The sequence below is a fragment of the Salvelinus sp. IW2-2015 genome, linkage group LG1 (genome assembly GCF_002910315.2).
Source record: "Salvelinus sp. IW2-2015 linkage group LG1, ASM291031v2, whole genome shotgun sequence".
NCBI classification, from domain to species: domain Eukaryota; kingdom Metazoa; phylum Chordata; class Actinopteri; order Salmoniformes; family Salmonidae; genus Salvelinus; species Salvelinus sp. IW2-2015.
Genome location: NC_036838.1, coordinates 18,512,822 through 18,529,822, shown reverse-complemented (window position 1 = coordinate 18,529,822; position 17,001 = coordinate 18,512,822). Strand labels below are relative to the sequence as shown.

Genomic DNA, 17,001 nt, shown 5'->3' with positions numbered 1-17,001 from the left:
CTTGCCATAACAAAGGGTTGATAAAAATGAAAAGTCAACAAGTTAAGTCATTTATAAAAATGTAAAAATAAACACAATTCCACAATTCCACTTTGACATTATGGGGTATTGTGTGTAGGCCAGTTACAAAAATCTCAATGTGGCACATTTTAAATTCAGGCTGTAACAACAAAATGTGGAAARWGTAAAGGGGTGGGAACACTTTCTGAAGGCACTGTACTTAACTACAAATCCATTTTAAGTTACAACGGTATATACACCAAGATAGCTAACTAGCTAATGATATTTAATTCACTTAGCTAACTATATTTAATTTGAGTTAGCCTGAACAGTAAGTTCCTGTAGCTAGCTAGCGATACATTATCATTTTCTAAATATATTTACTTACTTGAATAGGTTCTCCCTCCCACTGCCTCCGTTTTCTTGGTCCTTAGAAAACAAAATAATGGGTAATCTTCCCGAAGTATCCAGTGTCAGCAAAACTCAGCCAGCCATGTGGATGATTGGAGGAGTTCCAACAGACTCTGGTGTGGTTGCTAGGTGATTTGTGAAGCAACTGCAAGCCCTCTATAGGAGGAGCAGGAAGTAAAATGTTCTGTGATTTGTTGATTCAACGCAACTGACATTACAAAAAAAATACATTCCATGAGCCACATCAGTTATCATCATTGAATGAACATTCTACATTAACATGGAAATTATTGTATCACAATACCAGGTAGCCATTGTGAGTGTACCCATGAGATTACCAGTCAAATTGCCAGGGTGAGGTCCTAAGCCCTTTCTATTCATTCCATGTCTATGGGCGAGTTCGTAAATGTGCAGAATAACTGATGAATTTACAAACGCTCAACACCCGTTGAAATTGGCCGGTGACGGTAAACGTCAGCAAAAAACCATTTACATTGTTGCCAGCAGCACAGTTAGTCACCAATGCTCTGAATAACATGAAAACAGCCTAACCAGCTCTGCTGGGGTAAACAAAATGGTCAGAGTGAGGTGTTCTCTCATTTGTGTCTGGAAGTAGCTAGCAAGCTAGCCAACATTAGCCAGTTCGATTAGGTACTTGACTGCCATTGTGTGGTCAGAACGCTCGGATCAACCCTACTCCTCGGCCAGAGCGTCCAGTGTGCGCTCTGAACRCGCCGAGAGCTAAACGCTCGGAATTTACTAACAGACAATCGGACAACGCTCTGAATATATGAATGCCCAGAGTGCACTTGTGTGCTGCATTGTGCACCGCCCCCCACAAAGTTTCAGCAAAGAGCATCAAAGTTTCATCACGTTGCACAGCCTAGCCTGCCCAGCTTCAGCCAGCTGTTTACCTGTGTTTTTTTTTTACAGTTATGATGGTTATTTTCATGACAGTCTTCATCCATAACTGTCGGTTACACGGTTATAATAGTAGTAGTTGTGCCAGCCCCCACACCCTACCCCAGAGTAGGGAATGCAGTGCCCCCCGAACTAAAAAGAGGCCAGGTCCTCACAGCCAGAGACCGTTCCCTTAACAGTGTATGTCCTAGCTTAGCAACAAGTGGCAAAGGGTTGCTAGGAAACACCTTGCTCTCTGGGGGCGAGGGGTACACGCACATACACTTCAATGTATTAAGTGGAGCTTTGTATTTAACTCTGGATGTGTTGAAAAAAAATCCAGTCGGGAGGAAAGCCCCTGTCACCAAAGTAACATGTCTTTAGAGAGATGACACTCAACCTTTCACCTTTGACCGTTTAGAAGTGTGAACTAGCAGGAAGTGTCATGGTGATGGAGGGAGCCACATGCAGGCTGTAAAAAATCATGTCCTGCCCCTGGCACCCCATCATCACGGCACATGTCAGCCCTGTGTTCAGCACACACACCACACACACGGAACTCAAAATCCAGTATGCCTATAGTAGAGACCAGAATCTATGTAATTAATACTCATGCATATGATTTTTAAAGACAGTCCAAGTTAAAATGTTGCTGCCACGTTCATAGTTCAACAAGCCTAGCTTTGTTTGTTAGTTACTTTAAACATAGGGAGAGAAAAGAGAGCTTTAGCCTGACCAAATCGCAATAGATCGAACAAATTAAGATCGAGAACCTCAAGTCAATTTCGGAATAGGTCAAGTTGGGACCAGCGAATGAAATCCCCCCCCCCCCTCATCCATCAAAGTATAAAACTTTTAACAGTCCAGTCCAACATTGGTCCTTTTCTGTCCATGACAACCCCCCTTTCCCAGGATAGAGCGAGCCCCCCCGGGGGGTGGGTGGGTTTAAGGGTGATTGCCCCAGCTTTGGCAGTCGTCTTGAGAAAAAAGGGTGTTTCTGGGGAAACCGAGTACTCCCCATTTTCCAAGGACTCCATAGTTCCTACTTAGCAACAGCCAGAAGCGTCGGTATTCCGAACACCGCCTGCCTATCGGCCTGCCAAAACCACACAGGAACACAAAAACCTGGCGAATGTCACCATAACAGATGCCCCGTGTATTGTTTTCCAGGAGTCAAAAGCCACAGAAAGCCCCCCTGATGTTATTGAGATTATATTCTATTTCAAGAGCAGTTTAATATCCATAATATCCGAGTGAATAGCCAGCTAGCTGTCTAGCTTTGGCAAAAAACTAGAACCATTCAACGAGAAAATAAATCCCACACTAATATCAAAATTACCGCAACCACAAAATACTTACCGTAAGGTGCACCGATGCCGAAGAAAACTAAAAACTCAGAACTTTGCAAGTTTCAAAGTTCAGACTTTTGGAGAAGTTCTGCCCTAGTTTTTGAGTCCGGTTCCAGATGGTGGACACTCCCCCTCTACCACACCCACTCACCTACCTATCCCTCGGCGGAGGACTAAAGTCTGCAGCCAGTCAACACCAGCTGTTCTCCCACAGACAGACAGTTCAGAGCAAAGCAACACAAATCCTCCCTTCTCTTCCACATCCCTCCCCCCATCCTACCGCTTCCAGACATGTACCTCACCCCCCCCCCCCTCCATCCCTTCCCTCCGCCCCAGTTCCCCCTCTTGTTGGCTGGCCTTTTCAACCTTAGCCAACAAAAGAAACAAAAGGAACCAGTACAGAGAGAGAGAAAGAGTAGAGAGAGACCAGGCCACCCTTTCAGAGAAGTACTGGGACTGCAAAGGCTAAGCACCGCAATAAACTCCACACATGCACATACCTGTAGACACATGTACACATCTACACACATGTGCGTGGATGCAAACTCATGCTGCAGACAACATACAGACAGACCCACAGTGCTAACACACACACCATTCCACGAAGACACGGACTTCTGAAAACATGCAAACACACAAATATGGCCTGCACAAAATACGCACACAAACACAACACCTTTAGTGAGCATGTCAACATTATTTTGACTACAGTCTGACAAACTGCAGATCATGTACCGTTCTACACGTTGCCTCCAAAGGAATGCCCTTTGCTGTGCACGAGTGAGCAAGACAGATGCCGATTAGTTGTGCTTGTGTCTGTTCCCGTCTCCAGTTCTCCCTCTTCACCTGCCTCAGGTGGGGGTCTTATCTTCTCATAATCATCTGAGGCTTTGACAAAGACCTCCTCAGCCATGTCATTCTATACCATCTCACCACAAGGGCTTCATTCTCTAAGGGGCTGCTTGAACTTGTGAGAGTGTGGAAGAGAGTGAGACAGCAAAATATCGATATGGGAAATGGACACATTCAGTAGGAAGAGAAAGAGCAATGCAACAACAAAAAAGAGATGACGAGAAGGAGCGAGAAAGAGAGCAACCAACACCCAACGCAACCAAAAACAACAACCCAGGAACTGCTTTGCACTTTGCCCCCACCCTACCATGTGCTAAACAGGAGAAAGACAATGCTCGTGCTAAACAGGAGAAAGACAATGCTCGTGTTACGGAATTTTAACATGGATTCAGGAGACACACACACACACACCAACTCCATTCACGAGGGAGCTCACACGCATATACCATTTATACTCGTAAGCTGCATTCGGTGGAAGCATGCCGGGTGCCCTTCGGAGTTAATAATTCACACTCCGATAGGGCACTTCAGTTGTGCTTCAAAGGAATGCAGATACTGCACTGTGCGTAGTTTTCATAGTTTGCATACGATCTAGGTCTCTATTTACATATTTGAATAATGAACAGGCTTTCCAGTCTAATTAAACCCTATGAGAGTTAAGACTAGTCAAGTTATCGAGAATAAAAATTACACAGACATTTCAAMATACATCCATGGGGTTAGGCTACTGATTAGAATCAAGGGCATGTCTGGAGAGTGTGGGTAACATGTTAAGTTGGGCTTCTTGACCAGCATTCACCCTGGTGCGTCTGAATTTGATTAAATTAACTGACTAAAAGGCGTAAGCATGCTTCAGTTCCGCTTGCGTCTAGCTGAAGGAGTCTGCTCGCATACCCCCTTAAAAGACCATTGCTTGAAAATCAAATGTTGTTTGTCCGTTTTGAGACGCCGTAGCCAGTATACACGTCCTCAAAATAGTCAGAATGAATCTATTAAATGTTAACGTTTTTGCCGAGGATCTTAGTCGCGCGATTTTACGTCTAACTAAGATGTTTGGTGTAGTATTTCTCAAATATTTTTTGGGGCACGATTACAGGTTGTCTCGTTGAGTGACAAAGACTTTATTGAAGAATCCCTACTCTTGACCAATCACCGACGAAGGGGCRTAGACTTCGGCTTTCCTCCCCCCAAAAAATGCGTGACTGAAGCCCCCCTTCCCAAAATAAAGACTTGATATATGCAAGAACTCTTCTGAACGGTATTGGCTGGGAACCATGCGGACGCCTTAAGAAGTAACAGCGAAATAAAACTATCAAAGGAGGACTTGGCACTCTTGCACTGTTTCTATGGCCTGAACCGCAGCCAAATAATGAATGAAGATGGAAAATTAAGATTAAGTCAAGATCAAGTTTTATTAGTCGTACGGGATACACATGGTATACGGAGTCCAATGAAATGCATATTTGCAGTTCATGACAACAATAAGAAATAATAAAAATGTATACGAAGAAAGTAAATGGCTCAGTATAAGGAAGGCACAATGTATAGTCCTATTATTAGATGTGTTTGGGGGAAGGGAGGATTGGGGGGGGGCAAATGTTTAACGGGAACTACAATTTGATTTATATTGTTTCTACGCACATTACATACAATAATATGTTCGCTGTGATGTAATAGAGCAGGAAGCCCGTTGTCTTCTGTCATTCTCAGAACCTTATTTGCTACAACAACAAAAAAATGCAGCCTTTGATTGATATCTAGAGATATATGTCAGATAGCTGCCATCTAGCCAGATCCAAAGATCTCAAAAGGTTTAAATAGTCAGTGGGTATCTGATTCTGAAACCCACCCGACCCCCTCTTAGGTGGATTGCGCTTTGTGCCACCGGTATATTCTTCTTAATCTTTTTGCGTCTGTTGGCTTGCAAAGCCCCATTAAAAGACCAGACCATTCTGATAAGATTACTGAGTTAATGCCCACTGATATAATTAAAATAGAGTATTTAATCTGGCCATGATTGTTGAGGGTTGAGACCACTAATGCAAGTGTAGCCTTCACATATCATGCAGGCTAGGCTGGCTATCCTTCCCAACACGTACTTCCATCCACGTTAAACAGATTTGCTCCAGGGCAATTGCACGATAAAGGAATTACGCCGAGAGTCCATTTTTCCCTTTAAAATGTATGCCAAACAAAAGCCATTGATTTAAAAGTTTTACAAACCATACGACGACTACCTTGAACAATTTATAAAGTTACATTTACTGAAAAAACTGCAGATACAAAGTTACAGAATTACAGTAATATCTCCCTCAGTTGTATTATGTTAACAAACTTTGGATCTGCACAGTTCCTCCTGTAAATGTGTTTTTTTTACATTTTCAGTGGAAATAGTCAAAGGTAGTCCTTGTGCATAGAGTTATTTTGTTTGTTAAACTGGTATACATTTTAAATGGAAAAATCGGAATCTCAGCGTAATTCTGTTACCTTGGAATTGCCCTCCAGTCTTGGATGGATAAGGGCCTTTACCATATCTAAGATGGGAAACACACCAGAGCAATTATCCTCCAAAACCAGTCAGTAGGCGACCATCCTGACAGCTCGTTGCAAGCGGTGGCCGTCTTTCCCTCATTGCAAGGTTAAGGTGATCAACATGGGCCTATTCCGGTAACCCAAAGCAGTTCCAATTCTTCAGGGTTGTGAGTTTGTRCCGATGTATCATGTCTGGCACTTTGTGGTGAAACTTCTGGCCTGACTGAGTGTGCTGCTGCAAGACATAATTTAATCAACACCACCACTAATGATCTACTGCCATCGCCACCCAGTCACAGTTTATCAAATCTCCCCGTCCTTGACATCTCTCCACCTGTTAATCACCAGGCTGGCAGGATAAATGTCACAACGAAAGCTAAACAAGACAAATCACGAAAGTGTCTAGCCCCTCATCAGACAGCATCCGCCCGCCTACTTGCCTTTGCTGGGGACAACGTGACAAAAGGACGGACAGACTGACTGAAGGACTGAGGCTCACTAGTTTGATTGGGCTACTGGGTGGCGCAGCGGTCTAAGGCACTGTATCGCAGTGCTAGAGGAGTCACTACAGACCCTGGTTCGATTCCAGGTTGTATCACAACCAGCCGTGATTGAGAGTCCCATAGGGCGGCGCACAATTGGCTCAGCGTCGTCCGTGGTAGGGCTAGGCCGTCATTGTAAATAAGAATTTGTTCTTAATTGACTTGCCTAGTTAAATAAAGGTAAAATAAAACCGATTCAAAGTTTGAGGGAGTAGGACTGATGAAAGGTGTTGACACGACATGTCCATGCTAGCCCGTACAGCTGCCAGCCACGGCGAACAAGAATGGCCAACACCCATCCCCCTTCAGACTTTGACACTAACAGTTACAGGGTGTCTGAGGTGACACAAGCACCTTTTACTGGCAGAGAGGTGAGGAGTGTTCTGCCCAATTGGGTCATTATCACTGGAGCCCTCTCTTTCACTAACTTTCACAGAAGTCTGTTAAGTATTGATGCCCTTTTAACTCAACTGGAGGCAATTAGTGTAGTCGGTCATGCATATTATACCACTGTGGTTTAATCTCAAATTAATCCAGCCTCAGTAGCCTATACATCCCCACCCATATTGAATCTATTCAGAACATGGGAGTGAGGTTATGGTGACAGCAGTTGTAAGGGCATTAATGTACAATTTCTTCGAGTAGCAAGTCAAACAGGTGAGGGCCTAAATTGCAATGGAATAATATGGACATAATCAACGGTCATTGAAATTACAATATAAATTCATCTACAATTCCCTGTGAATCTAGGAAATAAGGTTAAAATGGGGGGGGGGGGGGGGGGGGGGAGGGGGGGAGAATCCTACTTCCTCATCTGTAGTGCCGGGACGATACGCAGTATCCGCGATACATATCGTGGGAAGGAAACAAAACACGAGGCGGATTTCACTTCTGTAGGAAAACAGCCCTAATGTTGGAAATCATCATCATGTTGTCATCCAGTCATATTGATTTATTTTCCAAGCTATAGCACACATTTGACATACAGCAGTTTTTTCTTTTTTTAAAGGACCAATATTGGTATCGTCACAGCCCTACTCATCTAGCACCCTTCCAAAATTGCATTTCTGGCTCAGGTAATGACAGGTCAAATTTCAAAAGGTCACACAGGGAACACAATGGTACCATTTATACATGGAGTCAAGGGTCATTTTACAAGTCAAGACTGATCTGTCTTGTCCAACTCTGTCCAGGTACAAGTGCAACCACATGTCTTCAAACTTGCCACATATTTGAGCCTTGGTAACTGCTTTCTTTGTGACTGTTACACACGGTAAAAATCTGTCCCAATTAGCCACAATCGTGAACAGCAGTGCTGTTCAGCAACCTCCTACAACAGTGGCCAGCTTGAACTATGTTTATTTGAGCTTCCACAGCCAAGGGACATAATTGGCAGCTTTCTCTCCTCTGTTTAAAAGGTAACTTCCTATTTATTTATTTATGACTGCAGGCATATTTAGCCGTCCATAAGACAATGCCCTGTTAGTCTTTTGATCTCCATGCTGCCAAAATACAGCCATAAATATCTCAAAACCTTTTAATCATCTACCCAAAACAAAAAAAGTGATGCTTTATAGAGAGACCGATTGTGCTAAATACTTATCTAGTCTTTGTAGCCTATCAAGGGAGTGTAGGCCTTACCGTTAATAACAAAAAATGACAGGTGTATGCCGTGCAGCCGAAGACAAAAACAGCACACAAAAATGACAATCTGCGAATGAGCGTAAAAAAAAAAAAAATGAGTGAATGTGATTCCGGATTTTCTGGAAGCCCGATTTGCCATGGCGAAAGGATTTTTGGGGGGGCAGCCACAGCCAAAAACTAAATCAGGAAAAGTGCAATAACTAAAATGACGAGGAATGACCCAGTTATTAGATGCCAGGTCTGACCAAGACTACGAAGCAAATCCAATGGGCAATCAACATCAAGATGGGATATTCCATGTGGTTTCTGCGCTTATGGTGTTGCGATAACTTAATCTGTCACTTAAATTATAAGGGCAGCTATGCGTTTAAAAAGAAGAGCAGTTGGCTATCATCGAGGCAGAGTCTGTGGCCACCGAGGGATGCAAAATCCAAAGGTCACGCAGTCACTCTCACTGAAGGCTCTTCTGTCTGCCATGGATGACACTGTTGGATAGGTGAATATCAATACACACAGACACATTTAGAAATAAAAATGACGTGGTAGAAAAGCGTTTGTCAGGTTGCGTTTGTTACAAAGCATGATGTGCTAGCCAGTTAACTTTCATTCTGAAACAACTTCATAGTTCCGAGTTAATCAAATATTAGTTTAAAGACTTGAAATTGGCATGGGAGCTAACTAGCCAGAAAGCTATCAGCTAGTTAGCTGCTCATCAAAAAAGGTAGATAACTGGTTAATTTGCCGACTAAATAAAATCAACCAAACTATTTATCAARGTTTCTCAAAATTACTGTAGCTGGACAATTCATTTGATAACGCTTTGTGATACACCCAGTTTTATGCTGTTTTGGTCCTCACAACATGTCGCCCTGTCACCTACAGTAGAACCTGGTGAACAACACGGCGGGAAACAATTGGCCATGCTTCCTTTGTCCTACCAGATCCACGATGAGAAGGTTCTAGCTAGTGTATCCCTCTGTCCTTCGACTCTTATTGGATGTAGTATTTATATACAAGTTAATTACAATTACCTTTTTGCTTTAGGCCATCTGTACCTTTAAGAGCAGATGTCTCACGTGCGGAAGTAAGCAGTCTGGCGCGAGACATTCATTGGGAGGAGACTAGCGCACACCCAGAAGTTCTGACTGAACGCACATTTGAGCGCCCCCAGGATAGTCCATTTACTTTGTGCTGTTATAATTTATGCCACGAAATCCTGCAACTTCATTGGGGTATTTCCCCTCATAGCAAATAACCGACAAAGCAACCGAAGCAATGTTCGCATTGGCAGATGCGCCCACGGAGGCGGAGCTGCCTGACAGTCACTGAGGTAGTAAATAACCGAACATCTTGTTTTAGAACAATATTTTTTTGAAACAGGTAAATATGTACATTTTCCTAACTTTTAGAAGCATTTAAAACATAATCCATGAATTATCAACMACAAAATAAATTTAAAAAAATAAAAAAGTATAACACCCTAGTGGACGGGCCACTGCTATGGAGTGGATTGTGTGTGTGTGGAGAGAAGGGGTGTATGAGCGTAGCTCAGCTTGTGACAGCTTCCATAGAACTGCATCTGTCAAGACACGAACTGGTGCGCAAACAGTGGAACAGATCAAACATGTGAATTTGTTAGGGATCAATTTGTCAAAGAACTGAAGAAGCATGTAGTCCATTCTTACGATCGCTGGAAAGAGGATTTCTTAATGTGCATCTTCAACATAGAACATACATACCCATGAAACTTAGAAACCAGATATTGATATTAAAGTATTTGCAATACACAAAATACCACTGGAAAAGCAATGTAAAGACTGCAACGTAAAGCAACGACGCCTGCCGGAGAGAGACAAAACGGGCTGTAAAAACAGGGCCTCCCGAGTGGCGCATTGGTCTAAGGCACTGCATCGCAATGCTAGCTGTGCCACTAGAAATCCTGGTTCGAGTCCAGGTTCTGTCGCAACCGGCTGCGACTGGGAGACCCATGGGGCGGTGCAAAATTGGCCCAGSGTCATCCGGGTTAGGGGAGGGTTTGACAGGCCGGGATGTCCTTTCCCCATCGCCCTCTAGTGACTCYTGCCGCGGGCTGGGCACATGCATGYTGACACGGTCGCCAGGTGTACAGTGTTTCCTCCGACACATTGGTGCGGCTGGCTTCCGGGATAAGTGGGCATTGTGTCAAGAAGCAGTGAGGCTTGGCTGGGTCGTGTTTCGGAGGACGCACGGCTCTTGACCTTCGCCTCTCCCAAGTCCGTACGGGAGTTGCAGCGATGGGACAAAACTGTAACTACCAATTGGATACCATGAAATTGGGGAGAAAAAGGGGTACATTTTTTTATTAATAAAATGGACTTTAACAACAGAACAAGCTGGAAGCTGACCCACCACCTGCTGTGGTTCAATGAACTACTGCTAAACAGCAGTAACGTTGGGGGGGGAAAAAACTTCCATTTACTATACTACTGTATCTCCAAAAATGTGCTAACCAGCAGGGAAAAATGTGTCGAGTCGCAGTAAATTCAATTTAACGGTCAACTTTAAACAGAAATTGGCTGTGCATTTGATGGTCCATCAATGTGTCATTCTGGTAATGCTGCCGACGTAGCTAGTTCGTTAGCTAAGCTAAACATAACTCCTCCAGGATGTGTTGAAGTCATTTCACAGGATTTGTTTTGGACGGAAGCTGTAGAGATCAGTAACAAATGTCACTTTAGCCAAATATCTTATTAATTTTTTAAAAAATCATTAAATTACCTGGTATGATGTTGCATTAATCAGTTACAGTTTAAATTGTATTTTTGCCAAAGGTCGAACCTTAATGTAAATGTCCAATGTTTCCAGATTTCTATGAAATATGACCCATCATTAATTACAACAGGAGTGAAATCGTTTTCCTTCAAAACAAATGGTAATTAAGTATGCTAAAAAGCTACTTCTCTGTGTTGGAATGGCGTGAGCATTCCCCAACAACAGAATGGTGTGGGCTTATACCAGTCATTCAAAATATTAATAAGAATAGACCGCTGATTGCCCAGCTCCTCCTCCTCAGGAGGATGACATCAACCCCTGTGAGGAAATCACAAGCATTCTTTTTTTACGTCAAGTTTGAGATGTGGTTTTTTAAGTGGTTTTTTCTCTCCAAATTATGCTTTGGCCACAAATACAAGTATAGAATGAGTCAATAATATTATTTGGGTATGAGTTAACAGAATATGAACTTTTAAGTGAGATTTTCACTGGACAGTTACTTTAAAACTGAAACATGTTCTCTCAGCTTAATGTGTAGAGTAGCAGGAAATTAGCATTAAACTGAAATGTGCTCATCCTCATGGCAAAATGTGAAGAATAGCATGAGATGAGCTATAAAAACATTTCTCTTTGCCCCATGACAAAGTGTAGCATTGCAGGTAATTAGTTTTAAAACTACAACATTTTCTCTGAGATTCATGAATAAATGTGTAGGATAGCATTATAAAACTGCACATTTGTCTCTCTGTCCCATGGCCAAATGTGGTGAAATGCAGGAAGTTCGCCGTTATCTTTAATAGTAAAAATATGTTATCCCAATAAAATTCTACTTATCCTTCCACTGTTTCCACATTACTTATCCTCCCACTGTTTCCAAATTACCCCTCAAGAGAGTTGTGTCAAACTGTGCAAAGTTGCAGGAAATATAAATATATTTGAACTGTCCCCAGAAAATCTCAATGGAAGGACCCCAGGACAACCAGTCTACTGTTTGTCCCCACCAATATCTACATCACAATTTCGCCCTTGCACAGACTCCCGATGTGGTTTTGGAAAGTTAACCTACAGTGTGGTCAAGTTTATCACCCCAGATAGCCGAATGAAAATACAATTGATGGGTAATAGTGATAGTWGCCTCCGTATTACATAAGTTTATTTACACATTCAAAACTAGGACTCATTTTACATGGCAAAACTGGATTCCATACAGAAACTATTGGTATCGTCTTTCAACGCTAAGATATAAGTACCCCACTATTCGTACTAACAACTATTTTCACATTGCTAAAACACTTGAAATGTATATATTTTTAAAACATTTGAGTGCAATGATTACTGTTGATTTCTAATGTTTTTTTGGTTGATGTTAAATGTGTTTATTCTCACTTTTGCTGGTTTATTTCACTTGTTTTGGCAATGTGAACATATTTATCGTGCCAATAAAGCCCGTTTAAATTGAATAATAATATTGGCCACAATCAGCATGCAACTTGCACTAGACTCCACGTATTTAGGGGATAAACTATTTTGCAGGAACTATGGACGACATTTCTGAGAAACAGGGTTTTGCAAGCATCAAAAGTAGGTTTTCGCAGTAACAGTAAGCTTAGACCACTCACCTTCAATTCTTATAAATCAGGTTTAATTCCACGACCCGCCGTTTGGTTCTGGATACAAGGAAAGTGAGTTCAGTGCCGTCGGCTGGCCGAATTGGAGGGTAAGTTTATCCAATTTGTCAGCAACTTGTGCTTTTAAATCCAGGCAAATCACAACGGTTCCCAGGGGTCAGGAGAACGCAAATTCCATTGTCGTTCAAACTTGCGTTTGGTTGGTATTAGTTTTCTGCTGGTTTAAGGTTGGTTCACGTGATCAAACAATCTTCAGGTTTAGTAAAGTCTACAATGTTCCATGTACATTTCCCGGCTTAAAAGCAACTGGTGCGCGCTCTTATTGTTATTGCTTTTTTCTCATATTGCACTGTGCGCTTTCTACGATTACCACATGTAGGCCTTCCCGGCGAATAGTGGCGAGAATGGATAGATTACCTCACGACAGCCCTAGATAAACCAGCCCCCGATATGCGTAATGTTTTAAAGGGGCTTGGTCACATCGACTGCTGAAATGCCCTGGTGACTGGCGGACCTCTCCTGGCCAACCAACTTCGTTCTCTTAACGGGGCAGTCTGCAATTCAAACAACCACAAAAACGATACCCCGCCACTTTTTAGTAAACAGCTCAGGGATGAAGCTGGATAAATGTAACCGCTCTCAAACTAATTGACAGCGCTACAGTATGGATGCAAGGACTGACCATCCATCAGATCAACATTGGCATTTTCACCATGATTTGAGGCTATACAGTGTTTGTTTACCATTAACCTACATTGTTTACAAAAGCTTGTATTTTGGCTCCTGATGGGATGGGGTATGACATTTGAACTAAGCCCATCAGGCATTTTAAGTTATATTCTTCAAGAATCAATGGGTATATACAATTCATGTTTTGTGCAAAAAAATTGTAGTATCAGCAGATTTCCCCTTTAAAGGGGCAACAGATTAGCGGCTGATTCAGATCCGCTTTAGCCACAACGCAGTTGTTTTGGCAGGAACCCACTAAGGTGTTTCAGATGCCATGTTTATGGTCATGTTGCACAACCTGGTCTCAGAGCATTTCATATTATTCTGTACTTAAATCCGAGCTACTCCACTTAGCATGATATGTTACATTTCGTATGGTATATATTAATTTGTGAATGTTATGAATTTGCAAAATATACCATATGTTAGGAATTTGCAAAAGGTACAATATGTTCCAAATTTACAAGCGTATGAAATGTTACGAATTCCAATTTGTTGTGGCTAATGTTAGCTAACTGGCTAACTTTAGCTACGCTAGGGGTTAGGGTTAAAGGGTTAACTGACTTGCTTAGTTAAATAAAGGTAAAAATAATACTAATAAATAAACCACCATCCTTTTGTTTTTGCCTTAAGTAACCTTCTGTTTTATGTAACCATACCAAATGTAACATATCATTCTCATTTCAATATCCCGGATTTACATATCCTACGTTATGTCTAGTCAATAAGACCAGGCTGTGTTGCAGCAAGTGGGAGGGAGATTGCGAGCTGTGAGAAGTATGCAGGAGGGCATGGGACAAAGGAATGTGTAGTATTGGTGGAAAAAACTGTGTGTGAATTGTGGGGGTGCCCATGTTGCTTGTAGTGTCTGTGCGAGAGAGACATGTTGAGGTTGCCAGGATCAGTGAAGAACAGAAGTAGGGGGACCACATGTCCCAGCTTGTGCGGGACAGTCCTGCATTTTGTCCGTTTGTCCCACGTCCCGCAACCAAACAATCATGTCCCACATTTTATCAACAAATTCAAACACCACTAATTTAGATTTTTTTTAATACATGTCCCGTATTTCATTCAAACATTCCAACCTGTCTCTTGCGTTCACGTTGTATATCATAACGCTTCGATCACACCGACAGCATTATTGTGCAAAATAGTACGCAGCATCATCTGCAACAAAAGTTCAACATTCACCTTTTGTTACCATTTCTGTCATCATCTGCAACTTGCATCATCTGCAACAAAAGTTCAACATTCACCTTTTGTTACCATTTCTGTCAAGCCGTCTACATATACAGTTTGACACATATGTTAGATAAATCCAACATATGCACCACACCGAACGCACTGCAACTGCCTCTGCAACGCAATGCTGCAAGGCAAACGCAGCGTTTCATTGGAAATTAATGTAATTCTGGTGTACCAAAATGCAATGACACTGTCGGTGTGTTCAAAGCATTACTCAAAACGTTCTTGAACAGACTTTGAGGTACGTTTGCTCCCATTTGGTGGGTGTAGCAAGGTGTGGTTTGAAGCATTGAGTGACGTATTTAAAGGGCAGTGGCCATGCTGACAGCTTCCCCAACCCCTCCCCGTTTTTCACCATTTCCGTTCAACGTAAAAACGTACTGAACACAGTACTGATATTCTGCGCAAGACTACAAAAGTAAGTAAATAGCTGCATTAGACTGAAAGCTAGGCTATAAGGTAATTTCGTCAAATTTATGAGGCTCTCCATGCTCATTCAAAATATTTGCTCTACTTCCCCCAATCCCGTTTTAAAAGTCTCCCCTCCCAACTGTTTTACATTCCGTCAGACCAACCAGAAATATTTTCTTGGCCACATATTCACACATTTTCATAACAGACACACATTTTATCAAAGGAGTAGGTGCGCTTTAATTAGCTCATTCAGTGCTCATTCAGTGTCACGACTTCTGCCGAAGTCGGTGCCTCTCCTTGTTCGGGCGGTGTTCGGTGGTCGACGTTGCCAGTCTTCTAGCCATCGCAGATCCATTTTTCATTTTTCCATTTGTTTTGTCTTGTTTTTCCACACACCTGGTTTTCATTTCCCTCATTAAGTGTTGTGTATTTACCCTCTGTTCCCCCCATGTCTTTGTGTGGTATTGTTTGTTGTAAGTGCTTGTGCACATTTTGTTTGACTGGTGCACGTCAGGTTGTTGTGCCCATATTTTGTCATTCTTATGCCGTTGGTGTTACTATTAAACTGCTCCGGCTATTACCTAGTTCCTCTCTCCTGCGTCTGACTTCCCTGCCACCAGTTACTTACCCCTTACATTCAGCGCAGCGGGAAAAGGGAAGTAGTGCTGCCAGAGCACACCAGAGCATCCCTCCACCACTTTTCACAATGGTGCTAACTTTGTATTTATATTTGTATTTATTATGGATCCCTGTTAGCTGCTGCACAAGGCAGAAGTTACCCTTACTGGGGTCCAGCAAAATTAAGGCAGTGATACAGTTTTAAAAACATTACAATACATTTCACATCACATTAACTGTGTACCCTCAGGCCACTACATTTTTTATTTAACTAGGCAATTCAGTTAAGATCAAATTATTATTTACAACACCGGCCAGACCCGGATGACGCTGGGCCAATTGTGCGCCACCCAATCACGGCCGGTTGGGATACAGCCTGGATACGTACATTATCTACAACACAAAATCCATGTGTACGTGTGTGTATAGTGTCATGTGCCTTTGTGTCTTGACTTTTAGTTTTACCTTTATTTAACTAGGCAAGTCAGTTAAGAACACATTCTTATTTACAATGACAGCCTAGGAACAGTGGGGGCAGAACGACAGGGGGCAGAACGACAGACTTGTACCTTGTCAGCTCAGGGATTCGAACTTGCAACCTTTCGGTTACTAGTCCAACGCTCTAACCACTAGGCTACCCTACCTCCCCAGGTGTATTTCTATCTGTTTTTTTWAAATCAGATTTGCTTGTATTCATACCCCTTGATTTATTCCACATTTTGTTGTGTTAGAGTCTGATTTCAAAATGGATGAAATAAATAAAAAATCTCACCCATCTACACATAATACCCCATAATGACAAGATTAAAACATGTTTTTAGTCATGTTTGCAAATGTATTGAAAATTAAATACAGAAATATCTAATTTACATAAGTATTCACACCCTGGAGTCAATACATCACCTTTGGCAGTGATTAAAGCTGTGAGTCTTTCTGTGTTAGTTTGTAAGAGCTTTGCACACCTGGATTGTACAATATTTGCCATATATTTGCAAAAGTCTCGCCATAGATTTTCAAGCAGATTTAAGTTAAAACTGTAACTCGGCCACTCAGGAACATTCACTGTCTTCTTAATAAGCAACTGCAGTGTAGATTTGGCCTTGTGTTTTAGGTAATTGTCCTGCTGAAAGGTGGATTCATCTCCCATCTGAACCAGATTTATTTTTGTCTAGGATTTATTTATTTTTTTATCCTGAAAAACTCCCCAGTCCTTAACGATTACAGACATACCCATAACATGATGCAGCCACCACTATGCTTTAAAACATGGAGAGTGGTACTCTGTTGTATTGTATTTGCCCCAAATATAACACTTTGTATTCAGGACAAAAAGTTTATCTTTTTGCCACATTTTTTGAAGTATTACTTTAGTGCCTTGTTGCAAAC

At 42.1% G+C, this 17,001-nt stretch overlaps 1 protein-coding gene across 4 annotated transcripts in view; it reads right to left on the bottom strand.

The window, feature by feature from the left end:
- Positions 1-13,043, bottom strand: part of LOC111962060 (plexin-B1-like) — a 117,798-nt gene extending 104,755 nt beyond the window's left edge. For all 4 annotated transcript variants that reach the window (XM_023984855.2, XM_070441753.1, XM_070441733.1 and 1 more), the window contains exon 1: positions 12,601-13,043. The gene's annotated coding sequence lies outside the window, so the exon portion shown is untranslated. The remainder of the gene's footprint in view (positions 1-12,600) is intronic.
- Positions 13,044-17,001: the final 3,958 nt, after the last annotated feature.